The sequence below is a fragment of the Lonchura striata genome, chromosome 10 (assembly GCF_050655825.1).
Source record: "Lonchura striata isolate lonStrDom1 chromosome 10, ASM5065582v1, whole genome shotgun sequence".
NCBI lineage: Eukaryota > Metazoa > Chordata > Aves > Passeriformes > Estrildidae > Lonchura > Lonchura striata.
This window is the reverse complement of record NC_140712.1, coordinates 18,928,399-18,946,242: the sequence shown is the minus strand read 5'-3', so window position 1 is coordinate 18,946,242 and position 17,844 is coordinate 18,928,399. Positions and strand designations below refer to the sequence as shown.

The 17,844-nt window shown below is 42.4% G+C and overlaps 1 long non-coding RNA gene across 2 annotated transcripts; it reads right to left on the bottom strand.

The window, feature by feature from the left end:
* Positions 1 to 3,468: 3,468 nt before the first annotated feature.
* Positions 3,469 to 14,614, bottom strand: LOC146766544 (uncharacterized). Of its 2 annotated transcripts, XR_014957625.1 has the most exons (3): positions 13,034 to 14,614; positions 12,773 to 12,917; positions 3,469 to 12,227 (listed from the first exon to the last, which is right to left on the bottom strand). It is a non-coding gene; the product is annotated as an uncharacterized LOC146766544 (long non-coding RNA). The 2 variants fall into 2 exon arrangements; XR_014957624.1 differs by having other exon boundaries at positions 3,469 to 12,917.
* Between the last annotated feature and the right edge of the window lie 3,230 nt (positions 14,615 to 17,844).

Here is a 17,844-nt window from a genome sequence, read left to right as displayed (position 1 = left end):
AGGCATAGATGTGGTCCACTTTTTAGTTGGATCAAGACAACATAGATCTGTTAATGTGATGTCTCTCCTTTACATCAAACTTTATGAAAACCTTATGAAATAAAAATAAAAGCAATGAACTTTCTTCTCTGATTTTAAAAATACCTACAAACAACAAATAATTAGTAAAACCCAAAAGAGGAATGAGGAAACACTGAAGATGAAAACCACGGATCCATTTAAGCACAGATGAAACGATTTGACAATGTACTGGAAAGGAATATTAAACAGATACAAGCTATTATTTTTAACTGAGGCAGCCTGGGAGCTTGAGTAGCACCTGAGATTCAGGTTAACTCTTCAGAGTGGGGAAGATCTCACTACCAATCAAAGCTTCTTACTCTTCTTGAAGGATGTTGATACTGCTCATATAATAACTGCAAAATGTTTTGGACAAGTGATAATGTTTATAGAAGGGAAGGATAGTTTGGAAGGAGGAAAGAGTTCAAAGATTACAAGGAAGGCTAGCAAATGGCAAAATTTGCATGGAAAAATATTGATCCATTTCATTTATTTCTTACAGGGAGAGCACATTGAGGGGTGAGACTGGTCTCAATGAAAAATAGTTTCTGCTTTCAGGGCCTCTCATGGGAGCAGAGACCTTCCAGCTCATAGGTCAGCTGTTTATTCTGCAAACTCCCTGTGGGCTGGGCTCTCCTGGCCATGTTTAATGTCTGTCTGCTCTCAGAGTATTTGAGTATCTTTCATGTTGAGCATAACAAAGCTTTTACAGGACTTTACACTGTCACTGGCTCATCCTTCATTTTGAGGTTCAAATTCTGCTCAGTGCTTTTGGAGGGGAATGAGGTTGCTGGGAAAAGCTGAGCAAGCAGTTAATGTGAGGAATTTCAGCCTTGATACCTCTGTTCTGAGCACTCCTTCACCTAAAACAGAGCATCTACTTCCTCTCAGCTGCCTATGCAGCCAACTTTTTGTCCTTGTCCTTAAAAAAAACAACAAAAAACCCCACAATATTAAACTGTACAACAAATCACTATACTTGTCCACTGGGAACAGTAAATGCTACTCTACTCATACCTTACATCTTCAACAATCCTATTTCCAGTGCTAGAAATAATAATGTGAATACCTCTATATCAGCATTTTCTATCATGATTAAGGCTATGCCAGTCACCATAAAGGTCACCATAAGATAGACTACAGACCACAGGCCCCCACAAGCCAGTGTGACTAACACATTAAATATTGGATTGCAGTTTGGTCAAGTGACTAGTGTGCTATGAGAAATGAAATCAATACTCACCCTGGTGAGGAATGATAGAAATGAGCATTCACCGTCAGCCACATTCAGATGGCTGTGAGTCTGGAGTGCCATATTTTCATGTTTATAACCTAGATGTTGCGTTAAAAATTGCCCTGAAACTCAGCAGTAGTGGCAACACTGAGTACTTATTCCTTCAAGCCTTTCTTCAGCTTTATCAGTGTCCTTCATTTTTGAAGCAGCAGCCTCCTCTGTGGAGGTCCTGACCCATCCTGCCCCAGCCATGAGGGAGGGACCTCTTCTGCCAGGCACCAATTCCAACAGAACAAACTATACTATGGAAGATTCAGCTTGCTCTGCCAAAAAAAAAAAAAAAAAAAAAAAAAAAAAAAAAAAAAAAATACACCCAACAGGACTGTTGTAGCTGTTTCAAGGGGATTGTATTCTTTCCCTCACGAGAGAAATATTCCAGGTACAGCAAGATGCATTTTAATGACTTGCACATCCTGTGGAACAAAAGCCTTTATTCCCCAACCTTTCTCCTTTCCCAGTCTTCTCAATTTTTAACACACTCATTACAATTATTATTGTTATTATTGTGGATAGTATTATTAGTATATTTTATTTCCTTTCATTTATTAAACTGTTCTTTTCTCAGCCCACAGGCTTTACCTTTTTTCAATCTTCTTCCAAATCCTGATGGAGCTAGACCATGATACCATGTTGCATTTTGTTGAATTGGAATTAAACAGAGATGTTTCTAGAGGAAAGGTTGATGTGTCAGTATCTTCTCTATTTGGTCTTCAAAGAAGGTTCGATTTTATTCTTCTACATTTTATTTTTGTTTCAAAGGTGCATCAATTGAGCATACAAAGAGTGTTTCAGATTAATATTATCTGTTTACAACAGGCTGGTCTTGAGTTCAGAATCATCACTGTTTAAAAAGCATTGAAGTTGTAGTAATGAGTATTGGACTGTGTTTTATGTGCAACCTTCTGGTCTTGAAAGCAAAACGAAGTGCTTCACCTCTTTTAGCATGTCTGCTCCTTGCATATCTATTTTCCAGGTCAGTCTTAAAAGCAGCTGGTTTTTTACAAGAGCAAATCCAATATTGAAGCTGTTAAGTCCAGGCAGCTGCTTAAAACTTGTCCCTGTCTGAAAAATAATTAATAATAAGAAATAAAACTGTGTTTGTGTAACCTTTATGTAGAAGAAGCCACTAATTGATACAGATGTCAGTGCAAAGAAGCACTCGGAAGAAGCATTGATTACAAATCCCCCTGGGATATGGCTCTCTAAAGGTCAATCACTCCTTCTATTAATTGCTTTAAAAATAAGGCTTGGAGAACTCAGCATATGAAATAATGGTGGGATTTTGGTAATCCCTGTTGTAAACTGTGGCAGTGTTTCCATCGGTTCCAGGAGGAGAAAGTTGTGCCATGGCATGGACGGGCCCTTTTATTCCTCCTGGGTTTGTCTGTAATGAAATTGGCTGGTGAAGAGGTGAGCGTGGCAAAGAAGTGCCAAAACCACAGGTCTCATTACTGACTGCTGTACTGAAAACACATTCATTTCAAACACCTCAAAAAACGCAGGAGAGAAGATTAAGTCTGGGTATGTTTCATTTCTCCAGGCAATTTTTCTTCCTGGGTTACACAAATCTATTCTTTTCGGTTGTTTAATAAAAAAAGTCACAGAGTGCAATTGTTAAAACGAACAGTGGGAAATGCAACAGCCTGACAAGAAATTACATGTCTTATTTATCTCCACTGACATTACTCCTGCAGGAGCTGGGTATTGGTGGAATGTATTGCACTGGAACGTGCCCCTCTGATGCTGGCCAGGGGCACTTCCCCCAGCTCTGCAGCAGTTTCCTCCCCACTGGAAGTCCTAAAGGTAAATGCAAACCCAAGACTGAATTAACCTGTGAATCTTGCCAGATTCTGATGCCTCTCTGCGCCCTCGCTGTTAATGCTGAGGCAGAAATGAAGCAGGTCAGGCAGAACTGGAGCTCTGTGGGTGGCCTCCTGACCACAGGAAAAATTAAATCAAAGCTCAAGGAATAGTTATCCCTGGGGAAGAGGGTTGGTGCTTACAAGTTTTCTCTGTAGATACCTGAAAAACTGCCCAAGCACAATGCACAGCCCCAGCTCAATGAGCTTTGGCTGAAATAGAGATAAAAATAGATAAGACAAGAAGAAAAAATGGTTTTAGTACATTTATTTCATGGAAGTGGCAGCATAAAATCAGATCCTGTTTAACCAGATTGGAATTCTTCTGTGCAATGATTTAACAGCATGCTGATGTGCTGATAGCATTTGCCATCAGCTTAGTTAAATGCTGGTACATGGTGCTCCAGTCCTACAAAAATTCATTCATTTTCACAGATAGCTATCCAAGGGCATCAAGGCTCTTCTGAGATGGATGGCTTCTTCTTTTGAAGACCCTAGCTACTATTTTGATCAGCACAGTGTAAAAAACCTGAAGGGAATTTAAATGAGATTTAAATTATTTCCTCATTTTGCTGCCATTATGTATATGGGGAGGAAGGGGAATGAGCAAATAATGAACAATATTGCAATTATACCTTCAGAGGGTTTGGCTTATGTAGGGCAACTGGGCCAACAGATGGTGAAAGCAATTTGATGTAGAAAAGTATGAAATAACTGATCTGGACATGAGGATTAAAGTGGGGTGTGGGTATAAATTGAACATGGATCATGAAAAGTATATTGGAATATTATGGGAAATCACTTCAGCCTGAGCACAGATGCTGCAAAAGAGGAAATCAAAGTGCACTGGCATACCAATAGAAACAAAGACAAAAGGTGAAAACCTTATTGTTTAAGTCCTTTGTCAGTTGTGCAGGCTTTGTTCTGCTGGAAGAAGAGAGCTGCCTCAAGGAAGAGGTGCTGAAGGATCTGGTCGGGAGCAGAAAGTTCACAGGGGCTGGGCAATTTGAGTGGCAAACTACAGGGTGATGTGCTGATTTTAGAGGAACACCTTTAAGGAAGGGCTCCATCAGGGCATTGCATTCCTTAAACTAGCACTGAACAAGACAGAACATTTTATCAGTGTTGGCAAAAAGGCCTGGACGAGGCAAAAAGGCCAGGCTGTCTCTTCTGAAGCATAATGCAAGCACAAAATAAGTAAAATGAGGACACACATTTGAGAGCACTTAATGGGAAGCACCAAGTTTTTAGTTGATAATAGCCACTTAATCAAACAGCCTTATGTAAAGTCCTTCTAATCCTAGCTCATCAGCAGAAGCTATGCATCACTGGGGTATTCCCAGGACAGAAGCTCAGTTTTGCTGACAATGAAGACTAAAAGCATGAAATTCACTCAGTGCTCCTGTCCCTGCTGCTCACAGTGTAAGGGAATGTGTGCCCCAGACAGGGGTGCCTTGGTTGGGACCCCAAGGAGGCCCTGTCCAAGCTGATTCCCAGGGTGGGCTGGGCATGGCACACACTGAATTGATGGCACAAATTCGGGAGTCACATCCTGCATCCCTGCTCTGCCCTGAGTTCTGTGCAGCAGGACAGCCCAGCCTGGATGTGCCTCTGGGATGGCCACAGCAACCCAGCTACCACAGCTCTGTTAAAAAAGCTGCTCACCACCTTCAGATGGGTGTTGTCAGGCAGCTGAGAAGGATGGCAATACAATCCCTCCCTGGTTTTAGGAGAGAATGCCTCCTGGTGTCCCCTTACCTGTGCATGGCTGCACAGCTGACAGCAAAATACACTCTGGGCATGTTTTGCTGTGATTCAGGGGGAAAATTTGGAGGGCTACTACTGAACTGGTCCATCCAGAAGGATTCCTGAAGGATTCCCCACAAGGGAAAGGGAAAGACTGTGGGATATTGAGCTGCTGAAGTAGCTCACTGTTGCTCTGTGTTCAATTCAACAAATTATAAATTGAATATGCAGCCCCAGAAAACCATGATCAACCCCTGTGTCTAAACCCAGAAACACTCTCATGGTCACTGAAAAGCTCTTCTAGAACAAGTGTGGTGCCGTGGAATCCCACTGATCTGAACTTCCATGCCATTGCCTTCCTACCTGGGGAGGATAACAGCGCATGGCTGCCCTGGACCAGCAGCACATCCCAGTTTTCCTTATTTCCTAGCTGGCTAAGTTGCTTTTGGCTGGACATGTGGTGGATGGAGGGTTGCTTCAGTTCATTTCCCACCCATAACAGAGCAAATCAACCCACTTACTCTTAGAGGTCCCATTAGCAGAACTGATGGAGAGGCATGAGGAAGTTCTTGTTTTCTTTTTCATCCGTTTAGTCACACAGTCGAAAACCAAATTAAACCTTCACCCTGGAAATGTGTCCTATTGTGAGAGGCACTTAATTCCTGCAAGGCTCTGGGAGTGCTGAGGAGTCAGAACAGCACAGCCTGAAGGGCTGAAGCTCAGTAAAAACCCTGACTTTGGGATTTAATGGCAGAAACAGAAAATAAGTATGTTGGAGAAAATCAGTTTAGAGGAAGTAAAAATGGGTATTTCAAGAAGAATAGTTTTCTTCAGATTTGGATTATTCACCATTATAAACTTTTCTCTCTGTTAAAAAATCACTTCTAGGTCAATTTTTCAGTAAAAATTCCTGTCTCAGCATGAAGGGACCAGTCTTTTCAGCTTGAAAACATACCCCTGCAACTGTCATGCCTGCACTAAAATATATTGTTCTAACACTGTGTACATGAAAGTTAATATATAAAAACTGCTGCACTCACTTTTTCCAGTTAGCCTAAGTCATCTTGCATGCATTCTCTCACTCCATCTGAATTGCTATATTTTAGGGAAATTTTCTTGCAGAAAATAAATCAGCTGGATCATTCTCTGGAGCCTTTAAATCCTGAGGTTCCAATTTTTTTTGTTATCATTTTTATTCCCTTGTTTTGGAAATTTTGGAGCAGGTAGACTGGAGAAATTTTCAAAGTTGTTTGACCATTTCTTGCTCCTCCTCCTCTCCCACTGTCTCACGGATGATCTCCACTCCCCCAAATCCCAGAACTTGCCCCATCTGGAAAGAATGCATCAATCTGGAACAGAGGCCAGCAATATATAAGTCAGAGGTAGGAGTAAAGTTATAGTAATTAAGGTGGAGTCCTGAAGGGATAGGTTAGTGTTAGTTAGATTTGAAAGAAATTGCAAGAGTATGCTCAGACCTTATTAGTAGATATTCCCTGGTAGAGAATATATTAAGATACCTGAAGGCTTAAGCTGAAAAATAAAAGCTTCACCAAGGGCTACTTAGGTCTTAGGAAGGACAGAGAAGGATTTAATTTAGATTTAGTCTAGTGAGAATTTTCTTTTGGAGAGATTCTTCCTGCTCTCTTTGCTCTCAGGGCAGGATTCAGCAGCATGCCAGCTCCACATCCCTGTCTGTGAGTGTTACATATAGACCATGACAAGTACAAGCCAGGCAATGATGTGCAGGACAGAAATTCCAGCCTTGTCACTGAACTGAGGCTATCGTGCCTACACCAACAGAGAAAACCTGTTGCATGGATGCCAAAGCAGGTACTGGAAGGAATTTAAATGGCTTACATAAAGTATCTGAAATGAAGCAGCAGGGAAAGGCTGCTGGCCCAATGTCCATTAGAGATAAAACACTGACAGTTGCACCATTGGACATCCAGTATCTTTCTGCTCACTCTTAATTTCTGCTCCTTCATCCTGAATTTGGAAGACAAAATAGGATGTAGCCCAGCAACAGTGTGTAGTCCTTGATCCAATGTCTTCCTCGCCCTAGGGAGGTGCTGAGGAGTGTCCAGTGGCAGCAAAGCCATGTGGATATGCTGCAGACCCCAGCAAACAGCAGTCCCTCCCTCCCCAGCCCCAGGGAAGGACTACAGTGTCCTGAGCTGGCCTTGCTGCCTGGGCACAGCTTAAGCCTCTCAGCATGCACAGTGTGGATGCTTCTTTAGCTCTGTTTTTGTGCTGGGATTGACAGTGTCCTTGTCCCCGGCGTAAGTGCCACTCTGTCACAGCAATGCCATGTGTCCCAGTCCTGGGGGAGAGGCTGGGCACGTGCTGGGAGCTCATGGGGTAAGCAACAATGAGTGTTCCTCCCCAAAACGCGGAGGCAGGGGAGCAGAGGAGAAGATGCGACCTCAGCAGATGCTCGAGAAGGAGAGGGGGAGGATGTGCACTACAAGGAACCAAAGTTAGCACAAAAGAGAGAGTGTTAGCCTCGTCACAGTAACAAATGCATTCAAATCTCAGTGGGGGCTGGCAGCAGCTCTGCTCTCCCAGATGCCTCAGCACGCTGCCCTTGAGCTCTTCCTTCAGTTCACCAACCTCAGCACTGCCTCCTGGGCAAGCACATGGACCTCTCCTCCTCCCCGAGCCCCTGGGCGTGCATCCCCACCTGTTCTGGTCCTCCTTCAGAACCAGCAGCACTCCTGGAGCCTTCTGCATCTTCAAAGCATTTCACAAGCACCAACATACATACCCTCTCCAGGCCAGCACATGCTCTTTGACAGAAATTTGTGTCTTGCAATTTTAGAAGGAAAGATTGAAAGAAAATGGTGTTGGCCCAGTGCTCTTGCTGGCAGAGAGTCAAATCAAGTGTGGAAAATCCAAACTGGGTATAATGAGAGGAGAAGATTTCGTGCTCTATTGCACTGTTGGTGCAAGAATTCTGGTTAATTGTTAAGAGTTGCTTACGCAGCGTTTCTTTTTATCCATAGACAATGTTTTGCAACATGTGACCGTTTAAAAACTACAATAAAAAAACACAATTTTTTTGCCTGTATTTGGTATCAATAAAATAGTCTACACAATCTTACATGACCATACTCCCCGATGTCAACACAGATGAAGCACCTGTCTTCCAGAAGAAACAAAATGTTGTCAAACCTGTCACCTTTAGCAAACAGAGCAGCCTTTTTTTTTTTTTTTTTTCCCTGCTGTCTCATCTCTGAAGTACCTCTTGCCTGAATGACTCCAGTTTTGATGATTAACCAGCCCGTTTTCAAGCACCTAGAAAATACCTTTCCCATTCAGGGAAGGATTTGGATATTAACTTCAGCAGCATTGTGCTCAAACACAGACCCATTACTGCTGTTTGTTAATCATCTGGGGAGACAGTGTCTGCAAACAACTGTGCAAGGACCCTCTGCAGTCTTTATAGAAGTGTTTATATCTTCTTCTGTACTTTCAGTGAAAGGCAAAAGTAGTGTTCATTGATACATGAGGTCTTCAGGCTTCATTTTAGGATTTTCTGCTGCAGCATAACAAAATATACTGAAAGCAGTCTTGTGTGCTCTGCTGTACCTCCTCAAACTCCTCTTCTCTGGCAGATCAGATGGATGGGGGGCTGCAGCCATTTGCATTTTTAAATAAAGTCAAACACTGTAAAGTGGAGCTTGGCTTTCTCCAACAGTGTGCTGAGCAGTTTGATTTGGTTGTATTTTGAGAGGCTTGAACTCTGCTCCAGTCTACTGCTGTTTCTTTTCTGAGCACACTCCCTAGTGCTCTAATAAATATTAAAACCATGGTTGTGCCTTTTCTTCAGCTGAAACTTGGATTTTGCTGACATCTGGCAGAATCTGACCCAAAGGTTTGACAGAATCATAGACTGGTCATTAGAAAGCACCTGAAAGAGCTGATTGTAACCCCCATGCCATGGGTAGGGACCTTCCACCAGGCCAGGCTGCTCAGAGCCCCATCAAGCCTGGAGATAGTTTGGGGCAAGGTTAAGGGCAGATATGTAGGTAAAAGGATATGTAAACAGAATGATCTCAAGAACCTTCAGAAGCTCTGCAAGAAGCAAGGAGAAAATAATAATAAAATAAATAAATGAAAGCCAGCAAACAAGTGCTAAATTCAAAGAAATCAGAATAAATGCATCCACAGGGGTCAATGTAGGGAAAAGCCGATTAACTGGAGTGATGTTCCTTCCCTTCTCCTTTCATCCCTTATTTTTTTGCAGCTACAACCAGAAATGATCCTCCTCCTTCCCCAGGCTGAATTCAATCTCCCACCATGTCAGCAGCTGGCACCTCCTCGGCGCTCACAGAGACACTTTGGGCACTGCCAAGGCTATTTGCATTGCCAGAGGAAGGATTGTTATCCACTGAATTAATGAAACCTGTGTCAAACTCGGCTGTCCTTCCAATATTCTGAGCAATTTAGCTCTGTCTGTGTCTGAAGCAATGGGAACTATTTAGTGGCAACGTGGCACAATCTCTACACCATTGCTGCAGGTTTTGTGTGCTCTAGGTTGAAGCCACCTGATTGGAAACCTAAAAGAAATGCAATAGATGTTTGAGCTTGTTGATGCATGAATTTTGAGCTGGTGAAGTACAGAAAAACATCCTGCCCTGTCTGGAAATGTAGGGAGAGTCACAAAGGTTAAAAATTCTATCGTGGCATCATTTGGGTTTGAGTTATAAAACAACTGCTGTTATAAAACAACTGTTAAGAGGTGTGCGTGGAAATTTTTCAGGTGAGCTCAGTGAAGTTTGCATAAGTTCCCTTTCCAGTAATACTTTATCCAAACACATCCTCACACATGCTACACAAATCCTGGCAGTTGGCCTGCTGAGTGGAAAGGGCTGAGCACATGGCAGGCACCATGTGTGTGCAGTATACTTTGCCCCAAGCTGCTTGAAATCCCCAAGATTTCCAGAGACTTGCAAATGTTTCACTAGGTTGGCCATTTCCACCCTACAGAGTAATCTGAGTTTTCCTTCCAACTTCTGCTAGTATTTTTAAGCAGGGCTGGAGCAGCCTTTTTCTATAAATAGTCCACTTCTACACCAATATTTGAGATTCCAGCTGATCGAATTCTGCCTGTTATGCCACTGTTTTATTATGTATTAATGCTTTTGAGCATCCATTTCATTTCTTTCCCTTCTTGTTATTGCTAGGACACACTCAGACTATGGAGATTTACAGAAGAAACCCGTGTTCTTCCCAAACCAGGAGTCCTGCAGCTCACAGCTTGCAGTGTTTCCAGGATATAACACAGTCAGCAGGACAGCATGTCAGTCACTAGCACAGGCCAAAAATAGCATGTGTAAGGCCAAACTCAAAGGGCTAAAATGGTGCTCTTAGAGCAGATGTTTAAAAGCTTGTGCACAAGCTCTGGGCTTGTTAGCCAGCCTGGACCAACGGCAAAAGCCTCTGGGAAGGATTAAAACTCTTGGCTAGTGCACACACTTCTCTGTTGGAGGCACTGGAGATATGTTTTACTTAAAAATGAAGGTGGTAATCTGGGCTGAAGTCTTGCTCAGAGATCTCCTGAGCCAGAGGTCCTGGCACCATTCCTGATTTGGGCCAAGTACTCATTAAGTGCAACATGATCTCAGAAAGGGCTAAGAAGGGGCATTTATGGCTCAAGAGAATCTTAAGGAGGATGGGGTAGAAAAAACTTCTTGAGAAATGGAGACATTTCATAACTAAGACTAAGAGATGGGAGGTTTTGCAAGTGTAATAGAAAATATATTGAAAAAACATCTGAAGAAAGAAGACTTTAAGATTCCTGGTTGAGATAACCCCAGTGGCAGCACTCAGTAATCTCAGACTCACTTTGCATCCACTCCAACACCTATGGAAGCGCCAGGTCCTGACACATTCTCTGCAGTGAACAGGCAATATCACTGACTTTGTCTTTTGTCCCATGTCCCCTACCTGGTTTTCTAAAAGCACGTCCTGATGAACAACCCATCCACCTTTGCTGTTTCTGCCATACTTTTCCTTCCGTGCACTCTCTGGCTAAAACATTGTCTTTGGCTTGTTACCATGGCAAGGAGGTGCCCTTCTGTGTCATTCACAGTGAAAAACCAGAGGCCTTAATATTTCACATAACAATTTTATAGCCTAATGTGTGAAAACATGAGCTCATTGGTGAGCAGAAAGCCAGAATTCACCCTGAGCTACAGATGATTTCCTCAGTCATGAAACCTTTGGCCAAGCAGCACCACATTTTTTTTTTTTCCTTTTTTCATGACAAGAAAAGATACCATTGAAGCTTTACCCAAGTGCCAGATTGTACAAGTAACAGGCTGGGAGTTATTATGAGTCTCATTAGTCTCTGTGCCCTCCTTCCCACACCTATGAAGATCAGCACATTATAAAAAGGGTTAGTTGGACTCAACAGTGAATGAGCAATTTAGCTGGGTAAAGAACAGAGAAGAAATAGATTGGGATAATATGGTGGAGGAAAGCAAAATGAACTTATTTCCCCCAGCCTTAGCTGAAATTAGATGAGTGTTTGGATTGGGTAGCTACTAAAGGAAATCTCATAGTGGTGTTTGATCTTGATCCCATGAAGAACAGGGGTTTTTTTCTGATAAAAAACAACCACTGTAGTATTGGAAATTCCACCCAAATATATAAAATTATTTTTTGTTCTCTCTGGCATAACTATTTGAGAGCTCTGCCAAGGGTAGGTCAGAGAAGGAAGGGTATTGCAGTGCTATTTTCTTGCAGAATAAGGCAGGAAGTGAGAAATGATCACTGTTGTGTCTGAAAAGATCAGGTTAAGTACTGGAACAGAAATTCACTGAGGAATTAATTTGTAGACTTTGCAGAGAGTAAGGAAATTAAGTCTAGCTAAACAAGTTATTCATATTTTTTCCCTTAATAGTAGTAAGCATTAAATCTTGAATTGGGAGTACAGTAAGACACTGGCACGCCATCAGTGTGTTAACTGGCTCATTCATGCTGGAGCAAGGCTGTGGGTAACACGGAGGTTTCATTAACAGCTAATCTAAAAAGGCAGCAGTTTTAGTCAGCATTTACCTTTTCCAGGCACTCCAGAGACTGTAGCTTGTTTGAGCTGGAAGGGATGCCCAGGAAAACCTGGAGGTACAGGCAGGCCAGGAGGTCTCTCTCTTGATGGTGTTGATTCTAGGAATGCTGTCTGTGGATTTGACTCTTCCCAATACATTAGCTCTGGCTTACTGTCATCACCTGAGCTACCTACATTCTTCTGATTGGTTTGGCACCTGGAAAAAACTGCTTTCAGGAGTGAGAAACCAGCAGTACAATGTGGTGCAGCTGGTGTCATCCTAGGAGTGAGAAAGAAGGCTGGCAGAAAACAAAATTTTGACCTATATAGAGCAATCCATCTGTCCAGGGAAATATTTCTATCCTTCCAGAGTCAGCTTCTTCCCCTGCTTTACCTGTTGGTGTTCTGACAGAAATTTTCTGTGTTTTTACCAAAAGGATATTTTTCCCCGCTGCTAGAACCCTTTTCCCCAAGATGATTTCTCAAAACATGGTGCTAAGGAAGGCTTAGCCACCCAGACTTGCCATTCTCATGTGGTTTTCAGCAGCCTCCTGGGAACTCCCTTAAGCTGTTCTGCTCAGTCATTGCATTGCCTTCCTGGCTGGTATTTTTCCTCCTTTTTTTTTTTTTTTTTCCCTTTTCCCATTCAGCTGCTTGCAATTCACATGAGCTATTGTATTAATAAACAGACCTTTCCCTTCACCAATCAAACATATGGGATATGAAGCAATAAATGACAAAGCAGCCCCCCATCTTTCATACCGTCATTGGCCTTCGTGTCTTGCCGGAGAGGAATTTCATCCAGCTGGTTTCATCATGGTTGAGTGATCTTTAGTATTAAATGCAGGGCAAAAGCTAAAGATCATGGCACCAGAATCCTTTATACGTAACATTACAAATGACTCGCCTGCAAATGGAACGAAATGTCAGAAGATGATATCAAATAAATGAAGATATCACCACAACTACTCATGTGGAGCATAATGCCCCAGACCTTCTCTCTATTATTTCGAAAGCACTCACATTTCAAAAGAGTGGGGATCTCTTTTCTCTTCCTCGTAGGGGAAGCTGATGCTGTAGAATTGCAAACACGACCGTGGTGCACGCCGCGTGAGAAGCAGTCACTTGCTGCCTTGGAAACCTTGAAAAGGCCATGTCTCTGATTCTGGTTTCTCTTTCTCTCACCCTCTAATTATGTAAGCCCCACTCATTTAGGCTTGGACTCAGGCTGCTTTTCTTCCGGGTATCCATTACACCATTAGGCTGTTGCAGTGACAGAGTGACCCGATGGGAGGGTGAAAATACCCCGTGGGTTAATGGAAGCAGCAGGATGTTTTCCCTGGATGAGCCTTGCTGCAAGTGGGATACAATGGAAGATGTGGTCCCCTGTCAGTGGTGGTGCCTGTGCTACAGCAACAACCACCCCTCCCCTTCCAACATCACGGGGGCTGAACTGGTAATTTAGATGTAATTGGGCACCTCTGATTCTGTTTAATGGGGCTCCTGATAAATGGCTATCCTGCTTAATTGGTACAGTTGCCATAGGAGGGCCTGGCCCAAAGTGTGAAGCAATGCAGGCCCCTAACTCCCACTGAAATCAATTACACTGAAATCAATGAGAGTTAAACAGCTGAACAGCTTTTAAAAGCTGGCCCTCAGTGCCCCCCAGGGCTGTAATTTATCAAAACACCAAATAAATGGCATGCCTGGTTGATTTCAATGGGTGTGATTGGTTTATAGGAGTTATTACTGGAAAACCCTCAGCTTTTAATACATGTCCCCTGTTATTTTTCCAGAATTTCAGTCTGTTGATGCACAAGTGCAAAGCAAATGTACCTGAGTTCCAGGAAGGCTATCAGGTGGAGTCCAGCATATATTTTGATTTTGACCATGGTTAGGAACGGCACAGAGGGTTACACAGACATCTGCTCTCATCCTAGGCAGCCATTTGTGCAAGTTCTTATTAGGGCAATTGATTTGAGGAAAAAACTCTGCAGTCTTTGCCCATCAAAACTCTCCTGAATATAACTGGGCTTCAAATCAACAGTGACCTTGAGGATGGAGCCTTTTCTGCACATTGCAGTGTTGTGAAACTCTCTACACACAAAACCAGGAGACTGCCACAAGTGCTTCATTCTTTAAAAGATAATTCAATTAGGGTGTTCTGGTGCTTGCTGGCATGATCTTATTGCTCTGTTACAGCTTCTAAGCAGGGTACCTTATCTCTTATGACTGTTGTGAAGTGCTTCACTGTTCTGCATTTCACAGTAGTACCAGATACTAAACTATGTCTCAGTCTCTACATCCCTGAAAAATTGAGAGTTGCACCAGGACTGCTGTTGAAAGGACATTTTCTTCTGCAGGCGTCAGTATTTCAGAGTATCCTGCAGTGAGTGGGATGTTAATTAATGCCTGATTTATGTCCCAACATTGTAACGAACGACCATTGTGTTTGATAGGTTAATCTTGGGACATTTCAGTCAATTTTCTGTCTACCCTTGTATTTCCTATGTGTGTTGATCCTTTGGCTTCAGGGTCTTCTCAGAGGTGTGAGTTGAGAGGCAAATAGAAATTCTCTTTCCTGATGTGAAAGGAGGGGTACAACATGCCAGGTGACCTTGGAGGGTGACTGTCCAAACTCACCTTTTAGAATCCCAGAACCTCTGGGATGACTAAAGTGTTATTTATAGACTCTGATGAAAGAACTGAATTTCTTCATTTACAAGGGTACCTTGTAACCTGTCAAACCAGATGTCAAATGTCAGTCTTTCAGAGTGTGACAATTTCCATTCTGAGATGGCTTTATGTTGCTGATTAGACTGTTGATGGGCCATCAAAGACATCAAAGACATCAGATTCTGGCATCTATTCTTGATGACAATATGTAAACTCTTCAGTGATCTACATATTGGCTCAGGGACTGACTTTGTTCTTTCCTGCTCAGAATAGCAGTATTTCCTCACCCCTCCAGAGAATGATATGTTTCTCACTTTTTTTTTTTTTTTTTTTTTTTTTTTTTTTGGTGGTGCAGCTTGGACAAAAGGCTTGAAGGTGTGAAAGAAAAGTAGCAACAAAAAGCTGCATCACTCATTCCCAACATAAGTGTGTTGGCAGTGTTTGTGTTGTCCTGGTTAAAGATGCCAGCGTGTACTTGAGTTTGTCACAGTGTGTGGCACGATCTGCTCCCAGCTGCCCTGCCAGGGGGAAGGCAGGCTCTTTCTCCTCTTGTGATACCTCAGATTGTTTTCACTTGTGCCAGCCGTGTAGTTTGCTCCAGCCTAGAGCAAGGTGCTAAGGAGGCAGTGTGGTTAGTACTGAGGACCAGCTCAGATGCCAGCTGAAGTCCCAGCTGCAAAGGATGAGCCTTACATTCCCCAAAAGACTTGTTGGATGGAAGGCAGATAAAGGTACAAATTAGACTCTAGGTATAGTGCTTGAAAAATCAGAACACTTCATTCCACGTGAGAAGAGACACTTGGTTCTTTGGAGAAGAGACTCCAGCCTCTCTGGAAATCACAGCCTGAGTTCCTGCTGAAATGCTCTGTGTGACTGGTACTGAGCTGCTGCCAGGAGCTGAGATCACAGTTCACCTGGCTTCATTTTCTCAGAGGTGCCTGGAAGGGGCTCATTTTCAACAGTAGCAGTGTATGTTTGGACTCACATGATTTTATTTCTTTCCTTTTCCACCCTAAATTTCTTCATTCTTCCTTGAGGTGACAGGCATGGTCTTCCATGGAATTTGATCTGCCATTCCACAGACTGATTTGGTCACACTCTTCCAGTGCCAGCAACTGAGAAATCCATCAGTATGTTGCCTATTAATGATATTACACTTCCATGAAGTTCCTTCATATCCCCCCCACCTGCACCTACAACAGATCCTATGTGGTGCCTTCTCTCATCTCTTTTTCTTTGCTCCTAAGCTGATGAATTTCTGACACTGGGAAATGTCTTGGTGAATTTCTGTATTTCCTAGAATGACCTTGTTGGCATTTTGACCACAGTATCTGAAAGACCTGAAATGCTTGCAACCTTGTAAAAATGAAGTTAACAAATATGTAAATCAATCTATGTTTATTTATAGCCTGGCAGAACTCAAACACCCAGGTTCCAGCCAAAAACTGCTATCTATGGTTCCAAATGGCTTAACACTAGAATTTGAAACACCAGGAGGAGGTGAACACATTCAAGAAGGACCTTTATTTAAAAAAAAACAAAAAAACCCCTGAATTACCCATAATTTCCTCTCTTTAATTTTTTTACTTACATGTTTACAAGGCATTGAGCAACACACTATCAATTACACAAAGGTCACTCAATATAAGATGATGCATCTCCATTCCTCTCCATGGAAGTTCACAGAAGCTCCACTCAGGTGGGAGTGGAGCCCATGTTAAAGGTGCTGCCATGAGGGTCACTATGTATGTATGAATTTATTTAATTCTTTATTATAAAGTATGCCTGGATCAAAGGATTACTCCAAGGAGTGATATTGAATCAGCCTAAAAAAAGGGAAAAGTAAGACGTCTCAATATGAATGCAACACAGCCCTTTCAGATTCTGTTTATTTACTTTTTGTTTGTGGGTGGTATTTCCTTCATTCCCCATCAATCATGCCAGCTATTGATATTTTTTCTGTCAGACACTAAGAGTATCAGACTGACTGACACTATCTGTCTATTGACTGCCTTAGTTTTCAACCTTTTTGGATTTGCAGCCCCCCTGAGCATTTTCCAGCTGAGGGATTTAAGCCAACTGACATGGATCATTAGCTTGAGTTGCTCTTCATGAACCTGCCAGAAGTAAACTAGAAACCTCAGAAGCCTTAGGTAGATAACTGTGATTATATAGTATAGATATTTACATAACACCATTGATGTCTCAGGTAGAATCAGTCTCTAGCTGGATGAAATAATCTATAGGAAATCTGGCAGAAAATGCAGAATGAGATGCAGGATGAGGTTGTTCTGGGCATTAGGGTGGATCCATTTTCTGTCTCTCTGGGCCAAGACAGAGTTTCTGAGGGGGCCTTCACCCCCTCAGGAGGAGAGCTGTGATCCAGGCATTGTTTGCATGCTGGGTGGGTGGGTGAGGATTTAGGACAGCCCCTACAACCTCTTGCAGGCTTGGAGAGATATATGAGACTCTAGCTCAGGTGGATTCAATCTCTATATTGAGTACTTACCTCTTGGGGTTTATTATTCTTTCTTTAGCACCTGAAATCATGTTGGAGACATATTCTCTTGGGTTCCTCACTGGAAACTAATTACACTCTCATAAACCTGCTAATTTAGTGTGTGCTTCCAGCTGCTCCAGGCATGCACCACCTGATGTGCAAGTTATGCTGATGTGCATAATGCTTGGGGACTAAATTTTCAGAGGTACCTTTGTGCCATGGAAAGCAACAGGACACCTCACATTGCTCTTTTTTGCCTTCACATCATTGATCAAATAAATACAAGAAAACTATGTAGTCATGTGAAGAGACTCAGCATTTCTATATTTCTCAAATGTCAGTTAGATTTGCTACCTCTGCTAGACTGAAGAGCTTTTTCCCAGCCAAAACCTACAAGCTGAAACTTCAAGGGAGATCATGTCCAGCAATTTGATATGGATTCTTCACAGTCAAGAAGTTCAAGGGCACGTAGAGATATGAAGTTCTATTGGTTTAATTGATAGTTTAACCTAGTTTTGTCAAACTAATGATGGTTTCTGTGAAGGTTTACTTTACCTCTATTGCATTTAAGATTAAACTGCTAAATAGCTGATTTAGCCTGGAATATGATAAAACAATTTCTAAGCAGAAAAGCTATCTTGATAGGGTAGAAAAGAGC